The sequence below is a fragment of the Grampus griseus genome, assembly GCF_964374135.1.
Source record: "Grampus griseus genome assembly, chromosome: 5".
NCBI classification, from domain to species: Eukaryota; Metazoa; Chordata; class Mammalia; order Artiodactyla; family Delphinidae; genus Grampus; species Grampus griseus.
In genome coordinates, this window is record NC_138998.1 from 138,585,140 (window position 1) to 138,604,033 (window position 18,894).

Consider the following 18,894-nt stretch of genomic DNA (forward strand, 5'->3'; position numbering starts at 1 on the left):
TGGGTGGTCATCCGTTCATGCAGGAAACTTCAGACTTTGCATCTGGGGAAGTGAAATGAGAGGGGGATACACTTCCTCCTGTTGTCTCCTCCCAAACTGACCATTTACCTATTGGTATCCCTCAGGTCACAGTGGCAGAGACTGTGGCTATGCCTTCCTTTACCTATTTCAGCTCCACCAAAGAGACAAAGGAAATTAATCATGTATCTGAGGGGACCTTTCATAATGAATTACAAGGACAAGCAGAATCCCTACAACAGATGGTTTCTATCAAAACACAACTGTTAGAGAGTATATATGGAAACCTGAATTTAAAAAACAGAGTTCTATTTCTGCTCAGGATGGAGAAAGACACAAAAGAATATCACTTCCACACTAACAACAAAAAAGAGACTGTTAATCTACAAAATCATGCTTTTCTTTGAATGAATCAGAAAGTGGAAGTCACAGGCAACTGGGTAAACTTAGTTGCAAAGAATTAAAAGCCCTACAAGGAGATAAGGTACAAGTAAACAATTTCATCTTTGGGACAGGGTGAGAGGACAAGGTCCTGGGCATACAAGCAGGTAGGAAGTAAAGAACTAGAAATAAGTATAACCTACTTCAATTGCTACTCTTTCATGCATCATGACCAAAATTCAATAAAATATTATGAGATGCACAAACACGAAAGCAAGAAAAAAGAGCCAGAGAAGAAATGATCAATAGTTTTGAAATCTTGGTATGGAACTATCAGACAGGGACTTTACAACAACTATGGTTAATGCCCATAAACAGGTGGGGATTCAGAAAGAATATTAAAACTACACAAAAGAGACAGATAAATAAAATGTCAGAAACAACAAACACAATATTAGATCGAAAGAATTCCTTAAGCTAATCAGCAGATTGAACACAGCAGAGAAAATAGTGAACTTGAAGCTAGGTCAACAGAAATTATCCAAATCAAAACAAAAAGTGCAAAAGAGTGAAAAATACAGAATAGATTGTCCTAGAGCTCTAGAACAATATCAAATATTCTAACATTGAGTAATTATAGTTTCAAAAGGAGAAGAAAGACAGGGGCAGAAGAAATAATATTTGAAATATAGAAGACTTTAATACCACTATCACTCAGTTTGACTTAACTGACATTTATAGAATTCTACACCCTGCAGTAGCAGAATACATACTGGTTTCAAGTGCACATGGAACAGATATCCAGAAAGACAATATTTTGGGCCATAATACAAATTTCAATAGATGTTCAAAAATAAAATAATACAAATCACTTTCTAGCACCACAGAAAAACTAAAATCGAAATCAATAACAGAGATATATCTGGGAAAACCTCAAATATTTGAAACTTAAACAATACGCTTCTAAAAAAACTCATGAGTCAAAGAAGAAATCACCAGAGTAATTAGAAAAAATATATTCTGAGTTGAATAAGAATGTAAAAACAACATATCAAAATATCTGAGATGCAGCTAAAAGCAACACTTAGATGGAAGTTTGTAGCTTTAAGTGTTTGTATTGGAAAAGGAAAAAGATCACAAATCAATGATCTAAGCATCCCTCTTAAGAAGCTATTACAGGAAGAACAAATGAAACTCAAAGTAAGGAGAAGTAAGGAAACAATAAACAGGAAAACTGAAATCAGTGAAATAAAAAACAGAAAATTGTAGAGAAAATCAATAAAACCAAAAGCCAGTTCTTTGAAAAAAAAATACAAAAACCTCTAGCTGGACTGATCAAGAAAAGAGAAGAGACATTAGTTACAAGTAACTATAATGAAAAAGGCCATCACTGCAGTCCCTACTTGAATTAAAAGGATAATAGGAAAATATTAGGAATAACTTTGTGTCAATAAGTTTAAAAAGTTATATTAAATAGATAAATTTCTGGAAAGACACAAACTCTTAAATATCACTCAAGAAAAATTAGATAAACTTAATAGTCCTGTATCTATAAAGTTAATTTGTAGTTAACAGCTTTCCACAAAGAACAATCAAAGCCCAGACAGCTTCATTAGTGAATACTACCTAACACCTAAAGAAAAAAAAATTTTTTACACAAAGTCTTTCAGAAAATACAGGAGAATAAAACACTTTACCACTGATTTTATGAGGCCAGCAACATCTTGATACCAAAATCAAAGACCTTAGAACTAGAAACCAATATCCCAACATAGACATAAAAATCCTTAACCAGCCAAGCCAGGACTGGGAGCCGGGGGCAGGGAGCCAGCCGGGCTCTTGGACAGGCCTGGCAAGCGTAGTGGCGCAGGATCTTTGTGCTCGGCCAGGTGTCAGGCCTGAGCCTCTGAGGTGGGAGAGCAGAGTTCAGGACATTGGCCCACCAGAGACCTCCCAGACCCTCATAATATCCATTGGCCAGAGCTCTCATGGAGACCTCTGCCTCAACACTAAGACCCAGCTCCACTCAACAACCAGCAAGTTACAGTGCTGGACACCCTATGCCAAACAACTACCAAGACAAGAACACAACCCCACCCATTAGCAGAGAGGATGTCTAAAATCATAAAGAGGTCAAAGACACCCCAAAACGCACCACTGGATGCAGCCCTGCCCACCAGAAAGACAAGATCCAGCCCCACCCATGAGAACACAGGCACCAGTCCCCTCCCCCTGGAAGCCTACACAGGCCACTGAACCAACCTTACCCACTGGGGGCAGACACCAAAAAACAATGGGAACTACGAACCTGCAGTCTGTGAATAGGAGACCCCAAACACAGTAAGTTTACCAAAATACACAGCAGATGAAGGAGCAAGGAAAAAAGCAACCAGACCAAAGAAATGAAGAGGGAATAGGCAGTCTACCTGAAAAAGAATTCAGAGTGATGAGAGTAAAGATGATCCAAAATCTTGGAAATAGAATGGAGAAAATACAAGAAACGTTTAACAAGTATGTAGAAGAACTAAAGAGCAAACAAACAATGATGGACAACACATTAAATGCAATTAAAAATTCACTAGAAGGAATCAATAGCAGAATAACTGAGGCAGAAGAATGGATAAGTGACCTGGAAGATAAGATAGTGGAAATAACTACTGTAGAGCAGACTAAAGAAAAAAGAATGAAAAGAATTGAGAACAGTCTCAGAGACCTCTGAGACATTAAACTCACCAACATTTGAATTACAGGGGTCCCAGAAGAAGAAGAGAAAAAGAAAGGGACTGAGAAAATGTTTGAAGAGATTATAGTTGAAAACTTCCCTAATTTGGGAAAGGAAATAGTCACTAAAGTCCAGGAAGCCCAGAGAGTCCCATACAGGATAAATCCAAGGAGAAGCATGCCAAGACACATATTAATCAAACTATCAAAAATTAAATACAAAGAAAAAATATTAAAAGCAGCAAGGGAAAAGCAACAAATAACATACAAGGGAATCCCCATAAGGTAAACAGCTGATCTTTCAGCAGAAACTCTGCAAGCCAGAAGGGAGTGAGAGGACATATTTAAAGTGATGAAAGGAAAAAACCTACAACCAAGATTACTCTACACAGCAAGGATCTCATTGAGATTTGATGGAGAAATTAAAACCTTAAAAGACAAGCAAAAGCTAAGAGAATTCAGCACCACCAACCAGCTTTACAACAAATGCTAAAGGAACTTCCCTAAGCAGGAAACACGAGAGAATGAAAAGATCTACAATGACAAACCCAGAACAATTAAGAAAATGGTAATAGGAACATACATACCAATAATTATCTTAAACATAAATGGATTAAATGCTCCAACCAAATACACAGACTGGCTGAATGGATACAAAAACAAGACCCATATATATGCTGTCTACAAGAGACCCACTTCAGACCTAGGGACACATACAGACTGAAAGTGATGGGATGGAAAAAGATATTCCATGCAAATGGAAACCAAAAGAAAGCTGAAGTAGCAATTCTCAAATCAGACAAAATAGACTTTAAAATAAACTCTTACAAGAGACAAAGAGGGACACTACATAATGATCAAGAGATCAATCCAAAAAGAAGATATAACAATTATAAATATCTATGCACCCAACACAGGAGCACCTCAATACATAAGGCAAATGATAACGGCCATAAAAGAGGAAATCGACAGTAACACAATCATCGTAGGGGACTTTAACAACCCACTTTCACCAATGGACAGATCATCCAAAATGAAAATAAATAAGGAAACACTAGCTTTAAATGACACATTAGACAAGATGGACTTAATTGATATTTATAGGACATTCCATCCAAAAACAACAGAATACACTTTCTTCTCAAGTGCTCATGGAATATTCTACAGGATAGATCATATCTTGGGTCACATATCAAGCCTCGGTAAATTTAAGAAAATTGAAATTGTATCAAGTATCTTTTCTGACCACAATCCTATGAGACTAGGTATCAATTACAGGAAAAAAAAACTGTAAAAAATACAAACAGATGGAGGCTAAACAATACGCTACTAAATAACCAAGAGATCACTGAAGAAATCGAAGAGGAAATCAAAATATACCTAGAAAAAAATGACAATAAAAACATGATTACCCAAAACCTACGGGATGCAGGAAAAACAGTTCTAAGAAGGAAGTTTATAGCAATATAATCCTACCTCAAGAAACAAGAAACATCTCAAAAAAACAACCTAACCTTACATCTAAAGCAATTAGAGAAAGAAGAACAAAAATCCCCCAAAGTTAGCAGAAGGAAAGAAATTATAAAGATCAGATCAGAAACAAATGAAAAGAAATGAAGGAAACAATAGCAAAGATCAATAAAACTAAGAGGTGGTTCTTTGAGAAGATAAACAAAATTGACAGACCATTAGCCAGACTCATCAAGAAAAAAAGGGAGAGGACTCAAATCAATAGAATTAGAAATGAAAAAGCACAAGCAACAACTGGCACTGCAGAAATTCAAAGGATCATGAGAGATTACTCCAAGAAACTCTATACCAATAAAATGGACAACCTGGAAGAAATGGACAAATTCTTAGAAAAGCAGAAGCTTCCGAGACTGAACCAGGAAGAAATAGAAAATATAAACAGACCAATCACAAGCACTGAAATTGAAACTGTGATTAGAAATCTTCCAAAAAACAAAAGCCCAGGACCAGATGGATTCACAGGTGAATTCTATCAAACATTTAGAGAAGAGCTAACACCTATCCTTCTCAAACTCTTCCAAAATATAGCAGAGGGAGGAACACTCCCAAACACACTCTATGAGGCCACCATCACCCTGATACAAGAACCAGGCAAAGATGTCACAAAAAAGGAAAACTACAGGCCAATATCACTGATGAACATAGATGCAAAAATCCTCAACAAAATACTAGCAAACAGAATCCAACAGAACATTAAAAGGATCATATACCATGATCAAGTGGGGTTTATCCCAGGAATGCAAGGATTCTTCAATATATGGAAATGAATTAATGTGATCAACCATATTTACAAATTGAAGGAGAAAAACCATATGATCATCTCAATAGATGCAGAAAAAGCTTTTGACAGAATTCAACACAGATTTATGACAAAAACCCTCCAGAAAGTAGGCATAGAGGGAATTTACCTCAACACAATAAAGGCCATATATGAAAAACCCACAGCCAACATCATTCTCAATGGTGAAAAACTGAAACCATTTCCTCTAAGAACAGGAAGAAGACACATTTGCCCACTCTCACTACTATCAGTCAACACAGTTTTGGAAGTTTTAGCAATCAGAGAAGGAAAAGAAATAAAAGGGATCCAAATCGGAAAAGAAGAAGTAAAACTGCCACTGTTTGCAGATGACATGATACTATACATAGAGAATCCTAAAGATGCTACCAGAAAAGTACTTGAGCTAATCAATGAATTTGGTAAAATGGCAGGATACAAAATTAATGTGCAGAAATCTCTTGCATTCCTATATACCAATGATGAAAAATCTGAAAGAGAAATTAAGGAAACACTCCTATTTACCATTGTAATAAAAGAATAAAATACCTAGGAATAAACCTACCTAAGGAGACAAAAGACCTGTATGCAGAAAACTATAAGACACTGATGAAAGAAATTAAAGATGATACAGATGGAGAGATATACCATGTTCTTGGATTGGAAGAATCAATATTGTGAAAATGACTATACTACCCAAAGCAATCTACAGATTGAATGCAATCCCTATCAAACTACCAATGGCATTTTTCACAGAACTAGAACAAAAAGTTGCACAATTTGTATGGAAACACAAAAGACCCCGAATAGCCAAAGCAATCTTGAGAAAGGAAAACGGAGCTGGAGGAAACAGGCTCCCAGACTACAGACTATACTACAAAGCTACAGTAATCAAGAGATTATGGTACTGGCACAAAAACAGAAATATAGATCAATGGAACAGGATAGAAAGTCCAGAGATAAACCCACACACATATGGTCACCTTATCTTTGATAAAGGAGGCAAGAATATACAATGGAGAAAAGACAGCCTCTTCAATAAGTGGTGCTAGGAAACTGGACAGCTACTTGTAAAAGAATGAAATTAGAACATTCCCTAATGCCATATACAAAAATAAACTCAAAATGGGTTAATGACCTAAATGTAATGCCAGACACTATAAAACTCTTAGGAGAAAACATAGGCAGAACATTCTATGACATAAATCACAGCAAGATCCTTTTTGACCCACCTCCTAGAGAAATGAAAATAAAAACAAAAATAAACAAATGGGACCTAATGAAACTTCAAAGCTTTTGCACAGCAAAGGAAACCATAAACAAGATGAAAAGACAACCCTCAGAAAGGGAGAAAATATTTGCAAATCAAATGAAGCAACTGACAAAGGATTAATCCCAAAATATACAAGCAGCTCATGCAGCTCAATATCAAAAAAACAAACAACCTGGGCTTCCCTGGTGGCGCAGTGGTTGAGAGTCTGCCTGCCGATGCAGGGGACACAGGTTCATGCCCCAGTTTGGGAAGATCCCACATGCCGCAGAGTGGCTGGGCCCGTGAGCCATGGCCGCTGAGCCTGCGCATCCGGAGCCTGTGTTCCGCAACGGGAGAGGCCGCAACAGTGAGAGGCCCGCGTACCACAAAAAAAAAAAAAAAAAATGCAATCCAAAAATGGGCAGAAGACCTACATAGACATTTCTCCAAAGAAGATATACAGATTGCCAACAAACACATGAAAGGATGCTCAACATCACTAATCATTAGAGAAATGCAAGTCAAAACTACAATGAGGTATCACCTCACAACAGTCAGAATGGTCATCATCAAAAACTCTACAAACAATAAATGCTGGAGAGGGTGTGGAGAAAAGGGAACCCTCTGGCACTGTTGGTGGGAATGTAAATTGATACAGCCACTATGGAGAACAGTATGGAGGTTCCTTGATAAACTAAAAATAGAACTACCATATGACCCAGCAATCCTGCTACTGGGCATATACCCTGAGAAAACCATAATTCAAGAAGAGTCATGTACCACAATGTTCAATGCAGCACTATTTACAGTAGCCAGGAGATGGAAGCAACCTAAGTGTCCATCAACAGATGAATGGATAAAGAAGATGTGGCACATATATACAATGGACTATTACTCAGCCATAAAAATAAACGAAATTGAGTTATTTGTAATGAGGTGGATGGACCTAGAGTCTGTCATACACAGTGAAGTATGTCAGAAAGAGAAAAACAAATACCATATGCTAACACATATATATGGAATCTAAAAAAAAAAAATGGTTCTGAAGAATCTAGGGGCAGGACAGGGATAAAGATGCAGACGTAGAGAATGGACTTGAGGCCACGGGGAGGGGGAATGGTAAGCTGGGACGAAGTGAGAGAGGGGTATGGACATACATACACTACCAAATGTAAATTAGACAGGTAGTGGGAAGCAGCCACATAGCACAGGGAGATCAGCTACGTGCTTTGTGACCACCTAGAGGGAGGGTGGGAGGGAGACACAAGAGGGAGGGGATATGGGGATGGATGTATACATATAGCTGACTCACTTTGTTATACAGCAGAAACTAACACACCACTGTAAAGCAATTATACTCCAATAAAGATGTTAAAAAAAAAATCCTTAACCAAACTCTACCAAATGAGGTTTATCAATATATAAAAACAATAATATATCATGACCAAGTGAGTTTTATTCTAGGAATGCAAGGTTGGTTTCAATTCAAAAATTAGTGAATGTAATTTATCATATTAACAGACCAAAAAAGAAGCACAATATGATTACTTGAATATATACAAAGAAAAAAGAAAAAGTATTTTAGAGTTAAAGATCCTGATAAAATCTCATAGTGAGCTAGTCATAGAACGGAATTACTTGATAAAAGGTTTCAAAAGGCTTACAGTTAACATCACACTTAATTCTAAAAACCGAATTATTTTCCACCAAAGATCAAGAAAGAGACAAGAATGATTGGTCTGGTCCTTTTATGCAACATTGTTCTGAAGATTTTATCAAGAGCAATTCAAAAAGAAAATGACATAAAATCCATATGTATTAGAAAAGAAGAATATAACTGTCTTCCTTCACAGATGACATAATTATTTACATAGTTAATGAAAGAGTCTATAAAAATGTTGCTAGGATTGTAAATGACTTTAGCAAAGTCACAGTATACATCAAAATACAAAATTCAAAGTTAACTTTATTTTTATATATTAGTAACAAGCAATACTGAAATTAAAAAAATAAATTTGCATGAAAACTTGAAATATTTACAGATAAATTTAACAAGATATTTGCAAGACTGGTCTACTGAAAACTGCAAAAGTTGTTGCTCACAAGTAAAGAAGACCTAGATGAGTAGAGATGGGGCATTATACCATGTTCATGGATAAAACTTCTTAATATTTTCAGGCAGTTATTGGAAATCTTGTATAAAAGGCCAAATAATAAACATTTTATGGTTTGCAAGCCATACAGTCTGTCACAATTACTTATTTCTGTCATTGAAGCATGAATGCAGCTACAGAAAGTACATAAAACAGCACAATTATGTTCCAATAACATTTATTTACAAAGGCAGGTTTTGAGAAGAATTTGGCTTGTGGTCTATAGTTGGCTGACATCTGATTTAAAGGTATGTAAAAAAAGTATATAGGTGTAAGACAATTGTAAAGTTGGAAGAGGGTGCATATACTAATAATACTCACACACTTGGATTAGTTCTTTATCTCATATCTGGTGTGAAATATCGTAACATCTTTCTAAGTAGAAAAATGGTTTCAATTTATCTTATTCAAAAAGAATTCAAAATCAGGGATGAAAAAATTTTAAAAACATAATAGTAGTTTTTAATAACTTCAATATGTTGATTTCCTCAGTATCAGCTACTGACTATTTTATAGAATGAGATGAAATGAACAAAATCATTCTTATCCTTACACCTGTTCACTCCTTGGGAATAGTCAAAAATTATCAAAATGTATAAAATGAAAAATTACAACAGAAGCATATAGATCATTTAAAACTTAATCCAGGGGCTTCCCTGGTGGCGCAGTGGTTGAGAGTCCGCCTGCCGATGCAGGGGACACGGGTTTGTGCCCTGGTCCGGGAAGACCCCACATGCCGCGGAGCGGCTGGGCCCGTGAGCCATGGCCGCTGAGCCTGCGCGTCCGGAGCCTGTGCTCCGCAATGGGAGAGGCCACAACAGTGACAGGCCCGCATAACCCCCAAATAAACTTAATCCATATGAAAGTTCACGGAAGAATTAAAGAAATGTTTGATGGATAATGAACATATCACTAAATGAATTGTTGATTTTGGAAAATAATTGATGAAAGCTATCTCCAAGTTTACCTACTGGGGTTTAAAACATGAGAATTTCAGATTAGGAATCTGTGAATTTTTGGTCAAAAATTTAAACAGTAAAAAAGTAACTTCCCTCTTTTTCTCCTCAAGATCCCATTATCTTGAGGAGAAAAGAAGGGAGTATAGCCTTCCTAATTTTTTATAAGCACATATAAAATTGTGCTTTGTCTATACAAAATGGTGTTTATTGTCCAATTACTAAGCATCTACTCTGTGGTGGATCCAAGGCAAGTAGCTATGGTTACAAAAGATGGTGGCCTCTTTGTCAGTCTCTCTTTGAGGTCAGAACCCTCACACTGGGTAAATGTGAGTGGCCATATTGTGAGCCTTCCTATGGAGAGCCTTCCATGAGGGTCTCCCCCAGCCAACCGTCTGTGAGAAGCTGAAACCTGCCAGCAGTCACCTGAGTGGGATGAACCTTGATATGACTGAATCCCTGGCCAACAGCCTGAGTGCAGTGCTGGGAGACACCTTGAAATAGAGTGCTCAGTTAAGCCATACCCAGATTCCTGCCCCACAGAGATCATAAATGTGCTTTATTACTGTTAAGCCACTAAGCTTTGGGGTAATTTGTTACACAGCCACAGATCCCCAACACACTGTGAAAAACTAGGTAATCAGGAATCCTTTTAGTTCCTCAGTTTCCTCACCTGCAAAATGGAGATAATAATAGATCCTCCTTCATAGGGCAGTGCAGGCATTTAAATTCTTAAGCTATTGTGTGACACACAGTAAGCACACACTATTGCTGTTTTTTTCTACTTTCTGCTTCTATTTATTTAATCAGTTTATGATTAGTTGACTATTTCTTTCCGACTCCACAAGACTAAGGACAATGTTGCAATGAACCTCTCTGCTTGTCAATCAATCCATCAATAGAAAGAAAGATATAGTGGTAGGAACTCCACTGGATAAATACTTGGAGTGGAATTCTGCACATCTAAGTGTTAAAATATATTGCTAAGTTGCTTAGTAAAAGAGCAATTTTATTTCCTGGGGCTGGGGTTAATTTTTTCCTCACACATATACACTATTAATCTTTTTGATCTTCATCACTATAGTATATATCCCATTATTTTAACTTACATGGTTTTACTAACTTGTATATTTTTTGGTTGCTTTTGCTTATAGATAAGTCTGAGCATCTTTTTATAAATGTATCAGTAATTTGTACTTGTTCTTTGGTGAACACTCTATCTATATTCTTTGCTCATGGATCTATTGAACTTTGTCTTTTTCCTCTTCATTTGCCAAAGCACTTTGGTTCCTAAAAGTGATTCTATTTTCCTATTTTACAAAATTTTATTTTTGCTTGCATTGTTTCAATCAGGATTGGATGTTGAATATTATCAGCTACCTTTTCATCATCTATTGAGATGATCATACTTTTCTCCTATAAAAGTTTACTGTATCTTTTAAGGATCTGGTTTCATAAATTATAAAATTCCTTCTTAAGGATAATAGCTTCTTTGGGGTAAGGATAAAAAATATTATTAGAAATTAAAAATCAAAGAAAAAGCCTTTGATTTTTATTTAAGTGCTTAAATTTGGTTGACAGTTTGAAAAATCTGTAAAGGCTATTGACACCTTTCTCAAAGTTAACAGCAAGCTGGGAGCCAGATCTAGACTACTACACACAACCTGGAAATTCAGCCAAACGTAGGATTTAAGAAATGTCTCCATAAGGCAGCAAACCAGGAAATCTGAAAATGCTATGGGATTTACAGATTCTGTAAAAATGTGTTAAAAATCCCTGAGAACCTAATAAAATGCTGATAGAATGTGAGAAAGTTATAGGATCGTTCACATCAAAAACACAAATGTTTTCTTCTCCTCAAAGAATTTTCACCAGAAAAATACTTACAATATTTGACACATTTATAGTAAAGAATTACAAGATAAAATTTAGCTACATTGCTAAGCTTTCTCACTTAAATAGCTGAAAAGGATTATCTATTAACTCCTATCTTGACCGAGAGAAGCCTCTTCATTATTAAAATGTCCTCACGGAGACAGAGATAAAGTATAAGTGCAGTTGAAAACCATTAAATCTTTTTTTTCTTTCATCAGAAAATGAACGTAACTTGAAGGGATATACCATTTATAAATGTGACCATGCTTGCTAAACAGAGTAATTCATCCACCATAAGGACAACAGTCCCAGCGATGAGTACTGTTTAATTTGAGGAAAGTGGACTTGGCCATGGTTTGGTAGAATTATAGGTCATCTACTTCAGATTCATCGTTATGGAAAAGAACAAAATTTAACACAGTGCACACAATATTTCAAAATTCTGCAATCTTGTTAGCATAAGGTAATTACTTTGCATAATTAACTAGAAGATACACTTATAGCAACCAGAAGCCATTAATTAAAACGATGTCAGTTTTCTGTGGATAGCTGGGGTCAAGTGGGGAAAATTTTAATGTTCCGTTACATGAAAAGTAAATGTTCACACATTATGTAAGGCACCCACAGACCGACTGAGTATGTTCATATTGTGTGACCTTTATTATTTATTGAAAAGATACACCTAGCAGGACTCTCAAGAACTGAGGGAGTAGGAATAGTGGAAAAAGAATAGCTGAGTATCACCAAGTGAGCCCACTTTGAAGGCAGCAACAAATATGGCCATTGTTTCATCTTTTCTTCCCTCTGAAGTCTTTGCTGATCTGAAATGAGAGCACTTGACTAAGAGTCAGCAGAATTGGGCTCCTATGTTATCTCTTAAACTTAGGAGCTCTGTCCTTGAGCAAGTAGCTTATTCTGTCTGCATCCTTAATGTCATCATATATGAAATGGGAAGGAATTCATTTACATACTATATAGATTGTTCACAAGAAAAGGAACAAGACTGCATGAATGCAAATGGGTGTCAATGTCCACATGCTGAGACCAGAAGAAGTTGGCCAATGAGCACATGCAGAGAGTCGCCTGGCTGGTGGAAGAACATTGTTTTGGAGGGGAAGAGAACAGGAAGAAGTAGATCACTTTCTACTCCCTGGGCTGCACCCAAATAATAAGCTATTCCTTCTCCCCACCAAGGAGTCAAAACACAGTCCCTTTCGTCCTTATGGACAGGGCGGTGTTTTCCTGAGGAATGAGTTTGTTTTCCTTGCTCAGGGAGAGGGCCCTCTGAGAACAGTTGGTGGGCTGAAGGGAGTGAGTAGCTATAAAGATGGGTGGGGATAGGACGAGGAGAGAGCAAGTACCCAGAGAAACAGCAGGTGCACCCATTTCAGGTGTGGCCGCTGGGAAGGGAACCCTTGATCAGTAACAGAGGGCTGGGTTCTGGGTCCTGTTCCAGAGAAGAATCCCAAAGAGGACAGAGGCACAGTCCTGAGACATGGGTCCAGTTCCAGGCTGGAGGGCTCTTCCCAAGCCCAAAGAAAGAAGCTTCCACACAGTACACGATGTGCACATCATGTTTTGTCTATATGTTTGCATCAGGTATTGTCTGTTGATCTTAGCACTACTGCTGCACTTCTAAAGTCTTCCCTAAATTTCAGGGATGGGAAGCCTGAGAAGAACATTTCCCCGGCTGATTTGTCACAGTTCTGGTTTATATTTCACCAGCGAGAGGCACTTGAATGCGATTTGGAAAGTGCAAGGAAGGAGAAATCATCGTTCTCCTTTAGAAGCAGTAAGTCGATGCATGGGCAGATGCCAAACATCCAAGTCCGGGAGAACAAATTTCGTTCTGGAGAAGCTGGAACCACAGATGGAAGTGGCCTCTCCTGGCTCCCACTTTTGTCAAGCTCCTAAAAGGCAGCTGAATTCCTCCCATCCTTCTAAAAATACGCATGCATCTAATTCCCTGTATTAAATTCCTACTTGATAAAACACTGCACCATAACTGGGACAGCAGCAAGGTTACTTCTTTTGTAAATTTGCATATAATTATGTTCACTGTGCAATTCACTTTCTTCTTTTAATCTCTGTATGTCTATCCTGAAGAATTCTATCCAATAAAAACAACTGAACTTAGGTGGCCTAGACTGGTGCCGGCCGAGGGGTTGTTAGAATTTGGTGGTCCACTAGTTTATCATGCTCATTTCATGACTTTTACTCTGTACCTAATCTGCAAGCATCCTTTTTATCATCAAGATGGAACACTGGTCCCTTACTTATCAGAAAATGGAACCATGAACTGCCACGATTCGGCACTTGTTGATGGGACATGCGATACCAGAGGCAGTTTGAATGGCTGGACTTTGCTGATGCCACCATTGGGCTTTGCATTGGGACCATGGGCTGCGAGCCGCCCCTGCAGCTGTGTCGACCATACAAGGTTTTCAGTCACCACATCCTTGGAGCAAGAGATGCCCAAACATTTGTCCTCAGTGTGGCTGTCCCTATCCACAAGAGGATGGTTAGAAAGTTCCTGGGGAAAGACAATGAGAAAAAGGGAAGACAGAGGAGTGGAGAAAAAGAAGGGAGGGCCAGATGGACCCCCGGGGCCATTGTCCTGGTGACTCTACCAAGGCTCGGGGTAACTGCAGTTTCCTTGGGTGGGGATGGGGCATCTACGATGGTCCTGATGCAGCTCCCAGAGCCACGGAGACTCTGCTTATTTTAGCACAGGGAAAGGCCGCAGCTTTCCATTCCTCGTGAGTTTTATTCTACCATCAAAAGGAAATACACCAATATGATGAACATTCATCTTCTCCGTTCTGCTCACCATCCTTTTCCAAGAACTCATTATTGCTCAGTGAGACCCATTGCTCCTACCTGGGAACAGACAAGCAGAGCTGCTTTTGTTGTACCTGAGGGAACCACATTTGACTTTGAAGTTGGGTTTATTTTCACCACTTACGTCACAGGGAGGTGCCACTTTCTCCTTTTTAGATTCTTTGAGCTCTTTCTCTGCATTTATTCTAGATTCATAGCTTGCCACCTATTTGCATGGGGACAAGGGACACTGGATGATAGGTGAGACTTGATAGCCTCTACGAGCCTGGTGAAGGAGTTTGGAGCAGGTGTTGCTGAAAAGACCCAAGAGGACGACTGCAGGTCCAGTAAACCAGTGGACAGAAGAGGTCGGATGCATGGGGATGGAGGCTTGGAGGCATCCTAACCCATGCAGAAAGCGGGACAGTGGTGAGTCTGGGAGCAGGCGTGGTTAGAGCTCTGGGTGGTAATCAGACAGACAGGCAGGCAGGGAGGGAGGTGAGACAGGATTAGATGACCAAGGGTCAAGCAGATGACCAAGACAGAGATCCAGTTTCTAGGACAGGGTGTGAAAGCAACACTTGGTCTGAGCAAAGGCTGTGATCTGGCATTCAAGGTCAGAGTGTAAGTGGCCACGAGGGTAAAGAAATGAAGCTAAATGCCTTGAATGCTAAAACAAGAAGGAGGCTCAGGCCCGAGGTCAGGACAAGAGTGAAACCTGCAAGGATACAGGAAATAAGATTAAGGGACCAGAGCTTAGGAAGGAACTTTGTGGGTCCAGAGACCCAAGGACAATCCTGACTGGGCCTCCCCACGGAGTTACTTCAATAGGAAACCTCCTGTTTTCCTACAGGGGAAAAGAGGAACAATCTCATTTAAGGGACTTATTATTATTTTGTTTTTTGGTCTCTTGATTGTTTGTCCCCATCTGGACTTATCTTTTGAATGGAAAGCAGGGGACCTGCAGTGGGGGCCGTCTCTTGACTGCTGAGGAAGAGGTGGCTGCGGTCAACTCAGCAGGGAGGTCTGGAATTGGTTTTGGTAGAAAAAATGTCCTACAATTAACATACTTGAGAACTTGGGCTTGTCCCATGCTGCACATTCTTCATGGCATTTGGAGACATAGGCCTTGGGGATTGTGGAAGGTGCTGGGATGTCACCTTGACTGTGGGAGAGAGGATGTGGGCAGGACCAAGAGGAAGCATTCCAGGGCAAGGCCCTGAGGTAGGAGGAGGCTCCAGAAGGGTCACCTGAGCACTCCGACCAGGTGTACTGAGCACACATTTGTTTCTCAGTCTAGAATTGAGTACATTGCATGGAAATATCCAGAGAACTGTTGTGAGTGTCAGATTTTTTCCTATGGATTTCTGAACAAAGGATTGAAGTCCCTGTTGGCCCCTATAAAGAGTCTACAGCTTCTGCTAACAACCGTCTGAACCTACAAGTGGATCCTCCTCCAGTTCAGATGAGACTTGGCCCTGGCCAACGACTGCAGCCCTATGAGAGATTCCGAAACAGAGCACCCAGCTAAAATGTGCCCAGACTCCTAATCCACAGAAATCATGAGATTTTTTAAGTTGCTTTTAAAAAACAGAAAATAAAAGGAGTCTATGGCAAGATGGGAGGGTTTTGGCAGGTGGGTTGACACCAAACAAAAGAGGACACTTCTGGGACCCAGGAGGTAAGGGACAGCCAGGACCCCTGGTAGAGTATACCTTGTGGGAACAGAAGGACAACTTCCAACAGCTTTCTGGGGACAGAGGGAGATGCCTGAGCAAAAGAAAAACTATTGTGCACCAAATAGTGATGGATTCTTGGATGTCTCCAGGAAAAACTGCAGTTGAGGAAACTTTGGTCTCATGTGAATGTGCTACAGGTAAGAGAAGGAAGGGCACAGGGAGGGGGTGAGAGAAATAGGCAGGAAATAGCGGGTCCTATCCCACTGCAGCCTCTCTATCTACTAGAGAGTGGAAGAAGATAGGAACTCCCCCCAGATTAAGGAGGACTTCTCCCTTGCTTGGAAAAGAAAGAGACATGGACAGCTGCAGAGAGTCAACAAAAACTGGCTATAGATGTAACACCTTTCCACCCAGAAAACCAAAGAGGATCAAAAAGAACTATCGGCAGAAGCTTATAAATACTCACTACCACAGACCATAGTAAGAAAGCAAGAGAATTTATAATGGGCATATAAAAAGATTTGAATAAATGGAAAGACTGTCCATGATATTGGCAGGGAAGGCTCAATAGTTTAATGATATTGATGTTCTCCATGCTAACCTTTACATTTATTACAGTGTTCCAAATTTTTCAGAATATTGTTTTGGAACTTGATAAAATTAGCCTAACTTGCATCTAGAAGAAATATGCAAATAAAAATCCATGTGAGAAATCTAGGACATTTTTGAAAAAGAAAAACAATGAGGGGAGGAGTGTTGTATGAGATATTAAAACATATTAGGAAGAGATAAACTTCTAGTATGCACGGTCCTGATGCCAGACAGACAGTGCAAGAGAGAGAGGGATAAAAAATGGATTTCAACAGACACATTTCTTTCATAGACTATAAAGGAATTAAAGTTAGTGGGAAAAGGTTGGGCTAGGAAATAAATGGCTTTAGTACAGTTGGGTAACTGTGTGAGCTGAGGTGATGACGACAGTGATGATGATGATAACAGCGAACATGTATTGACTAATTGCTATGCCAGGCACCATAATAAATGCTTTCTATGAACCATCTTATTAAATCATCACATTACTCCCCTTATTTCATTTGCTTCCCATATGAGGAATCTGTGGTTCATGCAGGCTAAGTAATTTTCCTGGAGTAACACAGACAGATGGTGTGTGTCTGGGGTATGCACTCAGCCCACTCTCTTAACTGATGATTTCTACTACTTCTCCTTTATTTTTCTGAAGTAAAGTTCAAATTTAATAAACCTTAATACATAAACAATAGGATTTAAGTTCAAAGGGTTTAAAGATGGTAGCATAAAACCAGCATTAGAACAGTATGGAGGTTTCTTAAAAAACTAAATATAGAATTACCATATGACCCAGCAATACCACTCCTGGGCATATACCCAGAGAAAACCATAATTCAAAAAGACACATGAATTTGTAAAGCAATTATACTCCATTAAAGATGTTTAAAAAAAAAAGACACATGCACCCCAATGTTCATTGCAGCACTATTTACAATAGCCAGGTCATGGAAGCAACCTAAATGCCCATCAACAGACGAATGGATAAAAATGATGTGGTACATATATACAGTGGAATATTACTCAGCCATAAAAAGGAACGAAATTGGGTCATTAGTAGAGATATGGATGGACCCAGAGACTGTCATACAGAGTGAAGTAAGTCAGAAAGAGAAAAACAAATATTGTATATTAACACATATGTGTGGAATCTAGAAAAATGGTACAGATGAACCAGTTTGCAAGGCAGAAATAGAGACACAGATGTAGAGAACAAACATATGGACACCAAGTGGGGAAAGCAGGGGTGGGTGGGTGGTGGTGCAGGGATGAATTGGGAGATTGGGATTGACATAAATACACTAATATGTATAAAATAGATAACTAATAAGAATCTGTTGTATAAAAAAAGAAAACAAATTTTTTTAAAAAACAGCATTTCTTTTCTTCCTGGAAATCATAAAATAGCAAATGGGAGAAAGAGAAATAGAAAATGCAAACTCTTTTATGCATGAAATTAGGAAATAGCTAAAACTTCAACCACAAAATAGGTGATGGGGCAGCCAACAGTGTACACTGAGCAAAGGTACATGCATGGTGCTAGGGAGTGTTCTAATCTCATACTTTTACAGATACCTGTCCAGTTTTCCCAGCACCACTTATTGAAGAGGCTGTCCTTTCTCCACTGTATATTCTTGCCTCCTTTATCAAAGATAATGTGATCATATGTGCATGGGTTTATCTCTGGGCTTTCTATCCTGTTCCATTGATCAATATTTCTGTTTTTGTGCCAGTACCATACTGTCTTGATTACTGTAGCTTTGTAGTATAGTCTGAAGTCAGGGAGCCTGATTCCTCCAGCTCTATTTTTCGTTCTCAAGATTGGTTTGGCTATTCGGAGTCTTTTGTGTTTCCATACAAATTGCAAAATTTTTTGTTCTAGTTCTGTGAAAAATGCCATTGGTAGTTTGATAGGGATTGCATTGAATCTGTTGATTGCTTTGGGTAGTAGAGTCATTTTCACAATGTTGATTCTTCCAATCCAAGGACATGGTATATCTCTCCATCTATTTGTATCATCTTTAATTTCTTTCATCAGTGTCTTATAATTTTCTGCATACAGGTCTTTTGTCTCCTTAGGTAGGTTTATTCCTAGATATCTTATTCTTTTTGTTGCAATGGTACATGGGAGTGTTTCCTTAATTTC

General features: G+C 38.6%; 1 protein-coding gene across 2 annotated transcripts in view; it reads right to left on the bottom strand.

Moving 5' to 3' along the window:
• The window catches only part of DSCAM (DS cell adhesion molecule), a gene marked incomplete at both ends in the record, with an annotated part of 752,893 nt that overhangs the window by 249,190 nt on the left and 484,809 nt on the right, over window positions 1-18,894 (bottom strand). The window lies entirely within an intron of this gene.